This window comes from Urtica dioica, chromosome 4 (genome assembly GCF_054948205.1).
Source record: "Urtica dioica subsp. dioica isolate 48M chromosome 4, U.dioica_male_clone48M_v1_H2, whole genome shotgun sequence".
NCBI lineage: Eukaryota > Viridiplantae > Streptophyta > Magnoliopsida > Rosales > Urticaceae > Urtica > Urtica dioica.
In genome coordinates, this window is record NC_142759.1 from 24,112,831 (window position 1) to 24,125,511 (window position 12,681).

The window sequence follows — 12,681 nt, forward strand, 5'->3', positions numbered from 1 at the left end:
TGGATCCGCTCATCATAATTAGGTCGAATTCTTGAGTAGAAAATAAATTCATTTTAACCGAGAGATTTTCAGTGTCAGCTCTTTAGTGGAGTCAGTTGGCATTAAGCTAAACTTGGAAAAGGTTTGTGAACTTTTGAGTCCAAGTGTTTAGCTCAAGCTTTGTTCATTTGGGTCCATGAGGTCACTGTCACGAATCACATCGATAGGAATAGTTAAACTGGAAGCTAAGTCAAAACAAGAACGAAAATTGTCGAAAGGGTATTTTTGTCTTTTGAGACATAAGGATGAAATGGATGTCAATAAATTTTGACAAGTTCATTTGATGACTTAATGTCGCTCGGCCACAATATGATTAACTGGGCCTTGTGAATTAATTTCATTTCATGAGAATTTCATTGAAAATTCTTAATGGGCCTTTCTCATGTTGTCATGAACAAATGAAGAAGCTTCTAGAAGCTCCTTCTAGAGAGACTTGGGCGCCTACCCTAATAGAGAAATAGGAGAGTTTATTTTGTGCATAAATGTATTTAGATACTTGCCAAAAGAAAAAGAGGAAACAAATTTCCTCCAAGAGGAAAGTGGGAATCGGCCAAGTGAGAGACAAGGCAAGGCCTTGAACAAAATTGGAAACAAATCAAGGCTTCTAGAAGCCTTGAGTTGGCCGAGTGTCTCAAAGGGAAAAAGAGGAAATTGCTCATGAATATGTGATATTCTATAGAAGAGGAAACTACCTTATTGAAGGTGAGACCTCTCCTATAAATAGGAGCCTCATTTCCTCACATTTCATTCATCCAAGTTTAAGAGATTTGAGAGACTCTCTCTCTAGAACTTGGCCAAAAATCCTCTCTCTCTCTCTCTAGTTTATTTTCGATTATTTCTTGTCTTGGCACCTAGGTCCTCACTCGACCTAGTGTTTAGCTCTGCGACTTCGAGACTCGTTCTTAAGTCGTAGTGTTTAAAAGTGCCCACTCACTGATTCCTTCTTTTCGAGTGATTTAGTGATAGAAACTTTCGTGGTTGCTCGAGGTGCCGAGGAAAGGAAGAGAGACGTGCTGCGAGGGGAGACGAGCGTTGCAACTTTCCAAAAGCTTCTACAAGGTTCAAGCTTCAAGAAAGGTTAGTAAACTTCATAGCTCATATTGGTTTTTAGTTACATGTACTTGCACTTGTCTAGGTTAGTAAAAACTGTTTTACTTGTAAAAGAAAATTTTTAAAATTCCGCCGCTTACCGAAGCGTTAATTATTTTCTCAAACCCTAGATCGATTCCAACAACCTCACCTATGAGGAACCTCCGTCCGTACCGTACGAGACGATACAATTCACGAACGAAGAGGCCAAGCGAGTTGTGCACCCGCACAATGACGCTATAGTCGTTAAAGCCCAGGTGGCAAACAACTTGGTAAAAAAAGTTCTTATTGATGACGGTAGCGCGGCCGATATAATCTTTAAGACCACCCTCGAGCGCATGAAGCTCGGGGGGCTCCGCCCTGTTCCAACTCAGACACCCCTGTTTGGGTTCACAGGAGAAAAGGTCATGACTGAAGGAATCATTGATTTACCAGTCACCTTCGGAACTGCCAGAGGCATCGAAGTCGTTCACATGGTCCCCTTTCTTGTGGTCGACCAGGAGTCGCCCTACAATGTTATCATTGGGCGACCCACGTTGAACAGACTAAGGGCTATCACGTCTACTTATCACCTATTAGTGAAATTCCCCACCGAAGAGGGAATTGGCGTCATGGCCGGTGATCAGACCCAGGCGAGGATATGCTACGTCCAAGGCGTGGACGGGAAGCCCGCTGAAAAAAGGGTTAACACGATCTACCAACTGGAAGACGACTACCCGTGTGATCAAAAAGACGCTCGGCAACTCGGGGAATTAGACCCCCGCGACGATATTGAGAGGTTGAAAGTTGACACCCCCGATGATCTCACTTCGATCGTTCTCGACGAAGCTAAACCTGACCAGGTAGTAAAGATCGGTGCACAACTCCCTCTCGCCATCAAAACTCAGCTCGCGTCCTTCCTTCGGGAGTTTAAGGATGTCTTTGCATGGACACATGCAGACATGCCCGGCATAGACCCCGATGTGATTGTGCACCGATTGAATGACGATAAAACCATCGCTGAAAAGGTACAAGCTAGACGTGCGTTCAACCCCGAACGATACCTAGCAATAAACGAGGAAGTCGAAAAACTTCTCTCCGCTGGTTTCATCCGAGAAGCCAAGTACCCAAAGTGGGTGGCCAATGTGGTCATGGTCAAAAAGCCCAACGGGAAGTGGCGCATTTGCATAGATTACAAAGATCTCAACAAAGCCTGCCCGAAGGATTGCTTTCCACTCTCACGCATCGAACAACTGGTCGACGCCACGGCAGGACATGAACTCCTAAGTTTCATGGACGCCTACTCGGGCTTTAACCAGATACGAATGCACGAGCCCGATTAGATCAAGACAACCTTTGTCACTTATCACGGCCTCTACTGCTACAAGGTCATGCCTTTCGGCCTTAAGAATGCAGGAGCTACTTACCAACGTTTGGTAAACCGGATCTTTGCCGACCTAATCGGCAAGACCATGGAAGTATACGTGGACGACATGCTCGTTAAAAGCCTGTTGGCTACCAACCACGTAGACAACCTGAGGGAGATGTTCTTGATCCTCCGCCGGTACAAAATGAAGCTCAACCCCAACAAATGTGTGTTCGGGGTCGAGTCTGGGAAGTTCCTAGGCTACATAGTTAGCCGTCGAGGTATCGAAGCGAACCCCGAGAAAATCAAGGCACTCCTTGACATGAAGTCCCCGCGACGTGTCAAGGAAGTCCAAAGTCTGACCGGTCGGATTGTCGCCCTAGCGCGTTTTGTGGCCAAAGCAACCGACAAGTGTCAACCGTTCTTCAAAGCGATTAAGAAGACGGACGGCTTTGAATGGACGGACGAGTGCGAAAAGGCCTTCCAAGAAATGAAGGCCTACTTCGGGAAACCTCCATTCCTCTCTAAGCCAAAAGAAGGCGAGAGGCTTTACATCTACCTCGCCGTCTCCGAACGAGCTGTGAGCGCTGTGCTGATCTGTGAAGAAAATAGGGCTCAATGGCCCATCTTCTACGTAAGCAAAGCCCTACTTGACGCCGAAACGTGTTATACAGAGATAGGGAAGCTCTCTCTTGCTCTCCTCGTAGCCGCCAAAAAGCTACGCCCATACTTCCAGGCTCACCCAATCGTTGTCCGGAACGGGCACCCAATCGGTAAGGCTCTTCAAAAGGGAACATCGACTCGCATGGTGATCTGGTCCCAATAAAGATTGAGTTTCATCCGCGGCCGGCAATAAAGGCTCAAGCCTTAGCTGATTTCATGGCAGAATTCTCCTACACCCCCGACATGGGAAGAGCAGAAGACAGCTCGACCGACAACTTGTCGGCTCGAAAGAGAAAGGTCGACCCTACGGGTCCCATCTGGGAACTACACGTGGACGGAGCGTCTAATGCCCAAGGAGCAGGCGCCGGCGTGATTCTGACAAACCCCGACCGGGAAAAGTTACGCTACGCCCTCCATTACGGATTCCAGGCCTCCAACAATGAGGCCGAGTACGAAGCCCTCATCGTGGGTCTAGAGCTCGCTCAGAAGCTCGACGTACAGAATTTACGAATACACTGTGACTCGCAGTTAATCGTAAATCAGGTTAAAGGCGACTACGTTGCCAAAGAACCCAACATGATCGCCTACTTGGCAAAGGCAAATGCCAAGCTAGATGCCTTCTCCTGGTTTGAGATCGTCCAGATCCCACGAGAATAGAACTCCAAAGCTGACGCCTTAGCTCGCCTCGGATCCGGTATCACCAAAGACGGGTTGGGAACCATCCCAATCGAGTCTCTCTCGCGACCATCCGTCTCACGTGACGAGGTGGGAACGATTGAGAGCGCCGCTCATCCAACTTGGATGACCCCGCTTGCGGACTTCTTGCGAAGATGGGTACTTCCCGAAGACCGCAAAGAAGCTGAAAGGCTAAAAGCCCTCACATCCAAGTACGTGTTGAGAGGCGAAGCCTTATACAAGCACGGGTATTCAACCCCGCTGCTCCGATGTCTCAACAGCGTCGAGTCGACCAAGGTCCTCCGCGAGATACACGAAGGCCTCTGCGGAAACCACGCCGCTGGAAGGTCCCTCGCGCTCAAAGCGCTTCGACAAGGCTATTTCTGGCCAACGATGAAAAAAGACGCCTACCACTGGGCGAAAAAGTGCGACAAGTATCAACGTTTCTCCAACGTTCCACGACAGCCGCCATCTCCCCTAAGTAGCATCGTTGTTCCACGCCCCTTCGCAAAATGGGGCGTAGATATTATCGGCAAGCTTCCCAAAGCTCCGAGACAATACGAATACGCCATCGTCGCTATCGACTACTTCACCAAGTGGGTCGAAGCCGAACCTCTGGCCAGGATCACTGAGGCCAACACTACGAACTTCATCTGGAAGTCCATAATATGTCGCCACGGCATCCCCGCGTCAATCGTGACCGATAACGGCGCGCAGTTCGACAATGCGGGGGTTAGAGAAATCTGCGCCCAACTAGGGATAAGCAAGACATTCTCATCCCCGCGACATCCACAAGCTAATGGCGAAGTGGAAGCCGTCAAGAAGATGATTAAGAGCAACCTCAAGAAAAAGCTCGAAGCCAAAAAAGGCGCCTGGGCTGAAGAACTGCCTTTCAAACTATGGGCCTATCCAACGACCGTTCGAAACGCCACCGGAGAGACCCCCTTCTCCCTAGCTTTTGGGGTTGAAGCGGTGGTCCCGTGGAATTAGAAGTCCCCACCTATCGGGTTGACACTTTCGACAAAAAAGAAAATGAGGAAGCCATGCGCCTCGAACTGGATCTAATCCTCACCAGACTCGCTACACAAAAACGAAAGGTCGAGAGATACTACAACGCCAAAGTCAACAGGCGGATCTTCGCCGTCGGCAGCCTTGTACTCAGACGCGTGTTCCAGAACACCCAAGTGCAAGGCGCCGGAGTCCTAGGCCCAAATAAGGAAGGACCGTATAGAGTCCGACAAGTCATACACGACGGGACCTACTACATCGAGCACACGGACGGAACTCCAATCCGGCACCCGTGGAACGCCGAACACTTGAGACAGTACCACCAGCGATCAAGTCCCCCCCCCCCTTATTGCTCTGTTTTCCCTTATTCAATAAAGGCCTATGTGCCACTGTTCAAGGATGTTACATGATAGCAAAAATCAATAAAAAATAAAGTTTGCGGTATCTTTTACCCACTTAAAAAAAAGGTTTTTAGTCATCATGGCACGGCCTGTAATCTAAAAACTTGGGGGGCTAAGGGGTCCTGCGACGTACAAGAATTAAAAAAAAAAGGGTAAAAACCTTAAGCTCCCCACTTCCGGGATGAGGCTTAGGTCGACCTAACTCGGCAAACTCGGTCGCTCACCAGAGCAAGCTCAACGAGGCCGGCATCGAGTCGAGCTCAAGTTCGCTCCTCAAGTCGAGATCGCTCCTTGGGTCGAGCTCAAGTTCGCTCTTCGAGACGAGCTCGCTCCTCCAATCGAGCTCGCTCCTCCAATCGAGCTCACTCCTTGAGCGCAGTTCGGTCTTCAAGTCGAGTTCATTCCTTGAGTCGAGCTCAAGTTCGCTCTTCGAGATGAGCTCGCTCCTCCAGTCGAGCTTGCTCCTCGAGCACAGTTTGCTCCTCAAGTCGAGTTAGCTCCTTGAGTTGAGCTCAAGTTCCCTCTTCAAAGACGAGCTCGCTCCTCGAGCTCAAGTTCGCTCCTCAAGTCGAGTTCGCTCCTTGAGTCGAGCTCAAGCTCGCTCTTCGAGATGAGCTCGCTCCTCCAGTTGAGCTCGCTCCTCGAGCGCGGTTCGCTCCTCAAGTCGAGTTCGCTCTTCGAGACGAGCTCGCTCCTCCAATCGAGCTCGCTCCTTGGGCGTAGTTCGCTCCTCAAGTCGAGTTCGCTCTTGAGTCGAGCTCAAGTTCGCTCTTCGAGACGAGCTCGCTCCTCGAGCACAGTTCGCTCCTCAAGTCGAGTTCACTCCTTGAGTTGAGCTCAAGTTCGCTCTTCGAGACAAGCTCGCTACTCCAGCCGAGCTCGCTCCTCAAGTCGACTTCGCTCCTTGAGTTGAGCTCAAGTTCGCACTTCGAGATGAGCTCGCTCCTCCAGTCGAGCTCGCTCCTCGAGCGCGGTTCGCTTCTCAAGTCAAGTTCACTCTTCGAGACGAGCTCGCTCCTCCAGTCGAGCTCGCTCCTCGAGTGCGGTTCGCTCCTCAAGTCGAGTTCGCTCCTTGAGTTGAGCTTAAGTTAGCACTTCGACACGAGCTCGCTCCTCCAGTCGAGCTCGCTCCTCGAGCGCGGTTCGCTTCTCAAGTCGAGTTCGCTCCTTGAGTCGAGCTCAAGTTCGCTCTTCGAGACGAGCTCGCTCCTCCAGTCGAGCTCGCTCCTCGAGCGCGGTTCGCTCCTCAAGTCGAGTTCGCTCCTTGAGTCGAGCTCAAGTTCGCTCTTCGAGACGAGCTCGCTCCTCCAATCGAGCTCGCTCCTCAAGTCGAGTTCGCTCCTTGAGTTGAGCTCAAGTTCGCTCTTCGAGACAAGCTCGCTACTCCAGTCGATCTCGCTCCTCGAGCACAGTTCGCTCCTCAAGTCGAGTTCTCTCCTTGAGTTGAGCTCAAGTTCGCACTTCGAGATGAGCTCGCTCCTCGAGCGCGGTTCGCTCCTCAAGTCAAGTTCGCTCCTTGAGTCGAGCTCAAGTTTGCTCTTCGAGACGAGCTCGCTCCTCCAGTCGAGCTCGCTCCTCGAGCGCGGTTAGCTCCTCAAGTCGCGTTCGCTCCTTGAGTTGATCTCAAGTTAGCACTTCGAGACGAGCTCGCTCCTCGAGCGTGGTTCGCTACTCAAGTCGAGTTCGCTCCTTGAGTCGAGCTCAAGTTCGCTCTTCGAGACGAGCTCGCTCCTCCAGTCGAGCTCACTCCTCGAGCGCGGTTCGCTCCTCAAGTCGAGTTCGCTCCTTGAGTCGAGCTCAAGTTCGCTCTTCGAGACGAGCTCGCTCCTCCAGTCGAGCTCGCTCCTCGAGCGCGGTTCGCTCCTCAATTCGAGTTCGCTCCTTGAGTCGAGCTCAAGTTCGCTCTTCGAGACGAGCTCGCTCCTCCAATCGAGCTCGCTGCTTGAGCGCAGTTCGCTCCTCAAGTCGAGTTCGCTCCTTGAGTCGAGCTCAAGTTCGCTCTTCAAGACGAGCTCGCTCCTCCAGTCGAGCTCGCTCCTCGAGCCCAGTTCGCTCCTCAAGTCGAGTTCGCTCCTTGAGTTGAGCTCAAGTTAGCTCTTCGAGACGAGCTCGCTCCTCCAGTCGATCTCGCTCCTCGAGCACAGTTCGCTCCTCAAGTCGAGTTCGCTCTTTAAGTTGAGCTCAAGTTCGAACTTCGAGTCGAGCTCGCTCCTCGAGCACGGTTCGCTCCTCAAGTCGAGTTCGCTCCTTGAGTCGAGGTCAAGTTCGCTCTTAGAGACAAGCTCGCTCCTCTAGTCGAGCTCGCTCCTCGAGCGCGGTTCGCTCCTGAAGTCGAGTTCGCTCCTTTAGTCGAGCTCAAGTTCGCTCTTCGAGACGAGCTCGCTCATCCATCCGAGCTCGCTCCTCGAGCACAGTTCGCTCCTCAAGTCGAGTTCGCTCCTTGAGTTGAGCTCAAGTTCACTCTTCGAGACGAGCTCGCTCCTCCAGTCGAGCTCGCTCCTCGAGCACAGTTCGCTCCTCAAGTCGAGTTCGCTCCTTGAGTTGAGCTCAAGTTCGCACTTCGAGACGAGCTCGCTCCTCTAGTCAAGCTCGCTCCTCCAGCGCGGTTCGCTCCTCAAGTCAAGTTCGTTCCTTGAGTCGCGCTCAAGTTCGCTCTTCGAGACGAGCTCGCTCCTCCAGTCGAGCTCGCTCCTCGAGCGCGGTTCGCTCCTCAAGTCGAGTTCGCTCTTTGAGTCGAGCTCAAGTTCGCTCTTCGAGACGAGCTCGCTCCTCCAATCGAGCTCGCTCCTTGAGCACAGTTCGCTCCTCAAGTCGAGTTCGCTCCTTGAGTCGAGCTCAAGTTCGTTCTGCGAGACGAGCTCGCTCCTCCAGTCGAGCTCGCTCCTCGAGCCCAGTTCGCTCCTCAAGTCGAGTTCCCTCCTTGAGTTGAGCTCAAGTTCGCTCTTCGAGACGAGCTCGCTTCTCTAGTCGAGCTCGCTCCTCGAGCACAGTTCGCTCCTCAAGTCGAGTTCGCTCCTTGAGTTGAGCTCAAGTTCGCTCTTCGAGACGAACTCGCTCCTCCAGTCGACCTCGCTCCTCGAGCGCGGTTCGCTCCTCAAGTCGAGTTCGCTCCTTGAGTCGAGCTCAAGTTCGCTCTTCGAGACGAGCTCGCTCCTCCAGTCGAGCTCGCCCCTCGAGCGCAGTTCGCTCCTCAAGTCGAGTTCGCTCCTTAAGTCGAGCTCAAGGTCGCTCCTCAAGTCGAGTTCGCTCCTTGAGTCGAGCTCGCCCCTAAAAGCTCAAGTTCGCTCCTCAAGTCGAGTTCGCTCCTTGAGTCGAGCTCAAGTTCGCTCTTCGAGACGAGCTCGCTCCCCCAGTCGAGCTCGCTCCTCGAGCTCAAGTTCGCTCCTCAAGTCGAGTTCGCTTCTTGAGTCAAGCTCAAGTTCGCTCTTCGAGACGAGCTCGCTCCTCCAGTCGAGCTCAAGCTCCTCGAGCTCAAGTTCGCTCCTAAAGTCGAGTTCGCTCCCCCAGTCGAGCTCGCTCCTCGAGCTCAAGTTCGCTCTTCAAGACGAGCTCGCTCCTCCAGTCGAGCTCGATCCTCGAGCTCAAGTTCGCTCCTCAAGTCGAGTTCGCTCCTTGAGTCGAGCTCAAGTTAGCACTTCGAGACGAGCTCGCTCCTCCAGTCGAGCTCGCTCCTCGAGCGCGGTTCGCTCCTCAAGTCGAGTTCGCTCCTTGAGTCGAGCTCAAGTTCGCTCTTCGAGATGAGCTCGCTCCTCCAGTCGAGCTCGCTCCTCGAGCACGGTTCGCTCCTCAAGTCGAGTTCGCTCCTTGAGTCGAGCTCAAGTTCGCTCTTCGAGACGAGCTCGCTCCTCCAGTCGAGCTCGCCCCTAAAAGCTCAAGTTCGCTCCTCAAGTCGAGTTCGCTCCTTGAGTCGAGCTCAAGTTCGCTCTTCGAGACGAGCTCGCTCCCCCAGTCGAGCTCGCTCCTCGAGCTCAAGTTCGCTCCTCAAGTCGAGTTCGCTTCTTGAGTCAAGCTCAAGTTCGCTCTTCGAGACGAGCTCGCTCCTCCAGTCGAGCTCAAGCTCCTCGAGCTCAAGTTCGCTCCTAAAGTCGAGTTCGCTCCCCCAGTCGAGCTCGCTCCTCGAGCTCAAGTTCGCTCTTCAAGACGAGCTCGCTCCTCCAGTCGAGCTCGCTCCTCGAGCTCAAGTTCGCTCCTCAAGTCGAGTTCGCTCCTTGAGTCGAGCTCAAGTTAGCACTTCGAGACGAGCTCGCTCCTCCAGTCGAGCTCGCTCCTCGAGCGCGGTTCGCTCCTCAAGTCGAGTTCGCTCCTTGAGTCGAGCTCAAGTTCGCTCTTCGAGATGAGCTCGCTCCTCCAGTCGAGCTCGCTCCTCGAGCACGGTTCGCTCCTCAAGTCGAGTTCGCTCCTTGAGTCGAGCTCAAGTTCGCTCTTCGAGACGAGCTCGCTCCTCCAGTCGAGCTCGCTCCTCGAGCTCAAGTTCGCTCCTCAAGTCGAATTCGCTCCTTGAGTTGAGCTCAAGTTAGCACTTCGAGACGAGCTCGCTCCTCCAGTCGAGCTCGCTCCTCGAGCGCGGTTCGCTCCTCAAGTCGAGTTCGCTCCTTGAGTCGAGCTCAAGTTCGCTCTTCGAGACGAGCTCGCTCCTCCAGTCGAGCTCGCTCCTCGAGCGCGGTTCGCTCCTCAAGTCGAGTTCGCTCCTTGAGTCGAGCTCAAGTTCGCTCTTCGAGGCGAGCTCGCTCCTCCAGTCGAGCTCACTCCTCGAGCGCGGTTCGCTCCTCAAGTCGAGTTCGCTCCTTGAGTCGAGCTCAACTTCGCTCTTTGAGACGAGCTCGCTCCTCCAGTCGAGCTCGCTCCTCGAGCGCGGTTCGCTCCTCAATTCGAGTTCGCTCCTTGAGTCGAGCTCAAGTTCGCTCTTCGAGACGAGCTCGCTCCTCCAGTCAAGCTTGCTCCTCGAGCGCGGTTCGCTCCTCAAGTCGAGTTCGCTCCTTGAGTCGAGCTCAAGTTCGCTCTTCGAGATGAGCTCGCTCCTCCAGTCGAGCTCGCTCCTCGAGCGCGGTTCGCTCCTCAAGTCGGGTTCGCTCGTTGAGTCGAGCTCAAGTTCGCTCTTCGAGACGAGCTCGCTCCTCCAGTCGAGCTCGCTCCTTGAGCTCAAGTTCGCTCCTCAAGTCGAGTTCGCTCCTTGAGTTGAGCTCAAGTTAGCACTTCGAGACGAGCTCGCTCCTCCAGTCGAGCTCGCTCCTCGAGCGCGGTTCGCTCCTCAAGTCGAGTTCGCTCCTTGAGTCGAGCTCAAGTTCGCTCTTCGAGACGACCTCGCTCCTCCAGTCGAGCTCGCTCCTCGAGCGCGGTTCGCTCCTCAAGTCGAGTTCGCTCCTTGAGTCGAGCTCAAGTTCGCTCTTCGAGACGAGCTCGCTCCTCCAGTCGAGCTCGTTCCTCGAGCCCAGTTCGCTCCTCAAGTCGAGTTCGCTCCTTGAGTTGAGCTCAAGTTCGCTCTTCGAGACGAGCTCGCTCCTCCAGTCGAGCTCGCTCCTCGAGCACAGTTCGCTCCTCAAGTCGAGTTCGCTCCTTGAGTTGAACTCAAGTTCGCACTTCGAGACGAGCTCGCTCCTCTAGTCAAGCTCGCTCCTCGAGCTCGGTTCGCTCCTCAAGTCAAGTTCGCTCCTTGAGTCGAGCTCAAGTTCGCTCTTCGAGACAAGCTCGCTCCTCCAGTCGAGCTCGCTCCTCGAGCGCGGTTGGCTCCTCAAGTCGAGTTCGCTCTTTGAGTCGAGCTCAAGTTCGCTCTTCGAGACGAGCTCGCTCCTCCAATCGAGCTCGCTCCTTGAGCATAGTTCGCTCCTCAAGTCGAGTTCGCTCCTTGAGTCGAGCTCAAGTTCGTTCTGCGAGACGAGCTCGCTCATCCAGTCGAGCTCGCTCCTCGAGCCCAGTTCGCTCCTCAAGTTGAGTTCGCTCTTTGAGTTGAGCTCAAGTTCGCACTTCGAGTCGAGCTCGCTCCTCGAGCACGGTTCGCTCCTCAAGTCGAGTTCGCTCCTTGAGTCGAGCTCAAGTTCGCCCTTAGAGACGAGCTCGCTCCTCCAGTCGAGCTCGCTCCTCGAGCGCGGTTCCCTCCTCAAATCGAGTTCGCTCCTTGAGTCGGGCTCAAGTTCGCTCTTTGAGACGAGCTCGCTCCTCCAGTCGAGCTCGCTCCTCGAGCACAGTTCGCTCCTCAAGTCGAGTTCGCTCCTTGAGTTGAGCTCAAGTTCACTCTTCGAGACGAGCTCGCTCCTCCAGTCGAGCTCGCTCCTCGAGCACAATTCGCTCCTCAAGTCGAGTTCGCTCCTTGAGTCGAGCTCAAGTTCGCTCTTCGAGACGAGCTCGCTCCTCCAGTCGAGCTCGCTCCTCGAGCGCGGTTCGCTCCTCAAGTCGAGTTCGCTCCTTTAGTCGAGCTCAAGTTCGCTCTTCGAGACGAGCTCGCTGATCCATCCGAGCTCGCTCCTCGAGCACAGTTCGCTCCTCAAGTCGAGTTCGCTCCTTGAGTTGAGCTCAAGTTCACTCTTCGAGACGAGCTCGCTCCTCCAGTCGAGCTCGCTCCTCGAGCACAGTTCGCTCCTCAAGTCGAGTTCGCTCCTTGAGTTGAGCTCAAGTTCGCACTTCGAGACGAGCTCGCTCCTCTAGTCAAGCTCGCTCCTCCAGCGCGGTTCGCTCCTCAAGTCAAGTTCGTTCCTTGAGTCGCGCTCAAGTTCGCTCTTCGAGACGAGCTCGCTCCTCCAGTCGAGCTCGCTCCTCGAGCGCGGTTCGCTCCTCAAGTCGAGTTCGCTCTTTGAGTCGAGCTCAAGTTCGCTCTTCGAGACGAGCTCGCTCCTCCAATCGAGCTCGCTCCTTGAGCACAGTTCGCTCCTCAAGTCGAGTTCGCTCCTTGAGTCGAGCTCAAGTTCGTTCTGCGAGACGAGCTCGCTCCTCCAGTCGAGGTCGCTCCTCGAGCCCAGTTCGCTCCTCAAGTCGAGTTCCCTCCTTGAGTTGAGCTCAAGTTTGCTCTTCGAGACGAGCTCGCTTCTCTAGTCGAGCTCGCTCCTCGAGCACAGTTCGCTCCTCAAGTCGAGTTCGCTCCTTGAGTTGAGCTCAAGTTCGCTCTTCGAGACGAACTCGCTCCTCCAGTCGACCTCGCTCCTCGAGCGCGGTTCGCTCCTCAAGTCGAGTTCGCTCCTTGAGTCGAGCTCAAGTTCGCTCTTCGAGACGAGCTCGCTCCTCCAGTCGAGCTCGCCCCTCGAGCGCAGTTCGCTCCTCAAGTCGAGTTCGCTCCTTAAGTCGAGCTCAAGGTCGCTCCTCAAGTCGAGTTCGCTCCTTGAGTCGAGCTCAAACTCGCTCTTCGAGACGAGCTCGCTCCTCCAGTCGAGCTCGCCCCTAAAAGCTCAAGTTCGCTCCTCAAGTCGAGTTCGCTCCTTGAGTCGAGCTCAAGTTCGCTCTTCGAGACGAGCTCGCTCCCCCAGTCGAGCTCGC